The sequence below is a fragment of the Oryx dammah genome, unplaced genomic scaffold (genome assembly GCF_014754425.2).
Source record: "Oryx dammah isolate SB20612 unplaced genomic scaffold, SCBI_Odam_1.1 HiC_scaffold_27, whole genome shotgun sequence".
Lineage (NCBI taxonomy): Eukaryota > Metazoa > Chordata > Mammalia > Artiodactyla > Bovidae > Oryx > Oryx dammah.
The window spans coordinates 27527132-27531276 of record NW_024070211.1 but is presented as its reverse complement, the minus strand read 5'-3'; the positions used below and the strand labels follow the sequence as shown (position 1 = coordinate 27531276).

General features: G+C 46.5%; 1 pseudogene; it reads left to right on the top strand.

Annotated features, from left to right (window-relative positions):
* The first annotated feature begins 808 nt into the window (after positions 1 to 808).
* Positions 809 to 1829, top strand: LOC120854322 (annotated as a pseudogene).
* The last annotated feature ends 2316 nt before the right edge of the window (positions 1830 to 4145 follow it).

The following is a 4145-nucleotide window of genomic DNA, read 5'->3' as shown; positions in this document are numbered from 1 at the left end:
ACTATCAAGAAAGCTGATCACCGAAGGTTTGATGCTTTTGAACTGTGGTGTTAGAGAAGACTCTTGAGAGTCCCTTGGACTACAAGGAGATACAACCAGTCCATCATAAAGGAAATCAGTCCTGAATATTCATTGGAAGGACTGATGATGTTGAAGCTGAAACTCCAATACTTTGGCCACCTGATGCGAAGAGGTGACTCATTTGAGAAGATCCCTGATGCTGGGAAAGATTGAAGGCGAGAGGAGAAGGGGATGACAGAGGATGAGATGGTTGGATGGCATCACTGACTCAATGGACATGAGTTTGAGTAAACTCTGGGAATTGATGATGGACAGGGAGGCCTGGCATGCTGCAGTCCATGGGTTCACAAAGAGTCGGACATGACTGAGTGACTGAACTGAACCTGACCCTTAGAACTCAGAGAAAGTCATGGAGGCTGAAGCCAATTTCCTACAAACAAGAAAATGGGGACGCAGGAAGGCTTTTTGTGCCCAGGAGCCCCACAGGTGCTCAGTTTCAAAGACATATCATTTTGTAGCCTCTCTTCTACCCAGGCCTCATTCAACAGAGCCCAGGGAGTGCCTTTTGGGGGATGCTCATCTAGTGAAAGCCCCAGTGGGAACATTTTCAAGGTGATGCAATGACCTGGTTCCACTCGGACAAATGAAATAAGATAGATGGAGTGATAGAAATCCAGATCCTGATCTCACTAACCTCAAAGCAGAGAAACCCTTGGCAGCTCTCTGCTCCTCCCCACTTGACAGAGCCACATCTCCCATGCTATGTCAGCTGCATCCCTGAAAGAAGATGGTGAAAGTCAGAGTGAATGGATTTGGCTGTATCAGGCACCCGGTCACTAGGGCTGCTTTTAACCTGGCAAAGTAGCCATCATTGCCATCAGTGACCCCATCATTGACCTTCACTACATGGTCTACATGTTCCAGTATGATTCCATCCATGGCAATTTCCATGGCACAGTCGAGGCTGAGAACGGGAAGCTCATCATCAATGGAAAGGCCATCACCATCTTCCAAGAGTGAGCTATACACCAACATCAAATGGGGTGATGCTGGTGCTGAGTATGTGGTGGAGTCCACTCATATCTTCACTACCATGGAGAAGGCTGGAGCTCACTTGAAGGGTGGAACCAAAAGGGTCATCATCTTTGCCTTTTGCTGATGCCCCCATGTCTGTGATGGGTGTGAACCATGAGAATTATGACAACTTCCTCAAGATTGTCAGCAGTGCCTCCTGTACCACCAACTGCTTGTTTTCCCCATCCCCGCTGGCCAAGGTCATCCATGACCACTTTGGCTTGGTGAAGAGATTCAGGACCACAGTCCATGCCATCATGGCCACCCAGAAAACTATGGATGGTTCCTCTGAAACTGTGGTGCGATGGCCAAGGGGTTGCCCAAAAAGTCATCTCTGCTTCTATTGGCACTGCCAAGGTAATGGGCAAGGCCATCCTTGAGCTGAATGGAAAGCTCATGAGCATATCCTTCCATGTCCCCACCCCAAACATGTTGGCTGTGGATCTGACCTGCTGCCTGGAGAAACCTGCCAAGTATGATGAGGTCAAGAAGGTGATGAAGCAGGTGTCAGAGGGCCACCTCAAGGGCGTTCTGGGCTACACTGAGGACTGGGTTGTCTCCTGTGACTTCAACAGTGATACTCACTCTTTTACCTTTGATGCTGGGGCTGGCATTGCCCTCAATCACCACTTTGTTAAGCTTATTTCCTGGTACAACAATGAATTTGGCTATAGCAACAGAGTGATGGACCTCATGGTCCACATGGCGTCCAAGGAGTAAGAGTCCCTGGACCAACAGCCCCAGCAAGAGCATGAAAGGAAGAGAGAAGTACTCAACTCCTGGGAGTCCTTGCCCCACCTTGATCCTCCAGCACACTGGGAAATCTCCCAAGCCCCAAACAGTTTCCATCCCAGACCTCTTGAGGAAGGCGAGGGTTAGGGAGCCCTACCTTGTCGTGTACCATCAATAAAGTACCCTTTGCTGCTGCTGCTAAGTCACTTTAGTCATGTCCGACTCTGTGTGACCCCATAGACGGCAGCCCAAAGCATCTGCCTGTAGTGTGGGAGACCCAGGTTCGATCCCTGGGTTGGGAAGATGTCCGGGAGAAGGAAGTGGCAACCCACTCCAGTACTCTTGCCTGGAAAAGTCCATGGACTGAGGAGCCTGGTGGGCTACAGTCCACAGGGTCGCAAAGAGTTGGACACGACTGAGCGACTTCACTTTACCCCCAAAAAAAGAAAAAAAGAAAGGAAGAAAAATTCTTCCCAAACTTTCCATGGAGTTGGGTCAGGATTCAAACCAGAATTGGAAACATGAATAGAGTTACATACAAAAGATGTTTGAAATCTCTGTGGTCCTGAGAGTTTCAAATTTGTTTTAATGAGTTGTTATCTAGAAATCTGTCTAAAATCAAATCTGCTTGGCTTGGTGTCTTCCAGTGGCCCTTGTCACACACTGGGCCAGTTGGTATGATAGCAGCCCTTTCTTTCCAGGATGTGTGTTGAGCATATATGGGTGTTTATGTGTTGGGCTTAACTGAAGAAGATTGTTTAGAAAACACAAATAGCAATCCCTATATTGAACAATGAAGTCAATTCCTTTCAGAATACAGATCTATAATAATGATGATAACCAAAATTACCCATTAGTGAGCATTCATTGACCTTACTAGTACAAACCATGCAGTATTGTCTGCTGTGTTATGGAGATTACTGAGGTTCACCTCAGTAAAACAAGCTAGTAACAGTACAGTGGGAATTTAAGTCTAGGTGTGTTGCCCATAGTGATTGATTCAGAGGTGGTTGTATAACCCAAGTCAGGCCAATGGAAGGTTTTAAAAATAATTTCAGAAACCTGAAAAGTTAATTTTAAGCCTTAACATTCTGTGATAAACTCCCAAAGGAACTTGTCTAAGAATGAAGCTAAAGCAGAGGGAAGCACGAGAAATGGAGAAAACTGGATCTCTGAGGACTGGATTTCAGCACCCAGAGATAGCTATACCTGAAGCCAACTAGCCCTGGATTGCTTAGTTACATGAAACAATAGATTCTTTTTTTTTTTTTTTTTTTTTGGTTTAAGCCTCTGTGTTGGGGAAGTTTGTCTCAAGCACCCAAGCAGGTAGTCTTTCGACCCCCTTTGTACTTCACTATGTGAGATTGGGCTGTGAGCTTGGGACATCTCCTTTCTGTGCGATCAAGTCCCCAGAGTTTGTGCTGGGCTATCACCTCGTGTGGGGATATCTTTCCCTGTTTCAGATTCCACGTTTCTATGTGTGCTCTTTTTTTTCCTGCGTAAGCATGTGTGTGGTGACCCCTGGCCAACTGTACTACGGTATCTCTCCTCTTTGGGGAGGGCTTCATGCAGGACAATTAGCCTGCATCTGAAGCTGAGAGGGACTTGCTAGCACTGGGGTGCCCTCGTCTAACCTTGGAACTGATCTTGCTCTTTCCCTTCTGTGTGAGCAAAGCCTTGTCCCTTCCAGCACCTGGATGAGTTGTGCTGTCCTGGTGATTTCTTTACCAAGATGCAGTGGACAGAGTGGACTTCTGTTCCTGGTGATACCCAACAGATGCCACTTGCTCGTCACTCTTTGAAATACGTTTTTGCCTTGAGACTGAAAATGGAAAGGCTCTTGGCTATCTCTATTCCCAAACTTTGTCTGAACTCCCTAGTTAAACCCAATAATTTTATCTATCCTCTCATATCTGTATCTGCTATCAATATTGTTTCATCACAATGGATGGTGGTTGCCTTTTTTATGTATCTGTCCTTCACTAGACTGCAAAATCTTGCAAGGCAGAGATAATGCCTGTCTGTGTGTATAGGGGTGTGTGTGTGTGTGTGTGTGTGTGTGTGTGTAAGTCTTGCCTCTAGGCCCCTTGAGAGATCCTTGGAGAAGGGCAGGGCAACCCAGAATCCCACGGACAGAAGAGCCTGGCAGGCTACAGTCCATGGGGTCTCAAAGAGTCAGACATGACTGAGCGAATCACACACCCAGAGACACACACACACAGGCCTAAATTGTCTCCTGAAATGCAAAGTAATAAAGATTTAACCAGAAAATTCTTCAGGAAAACTTAACTATCAAGGTGCAGATTCTCCAACTCCTC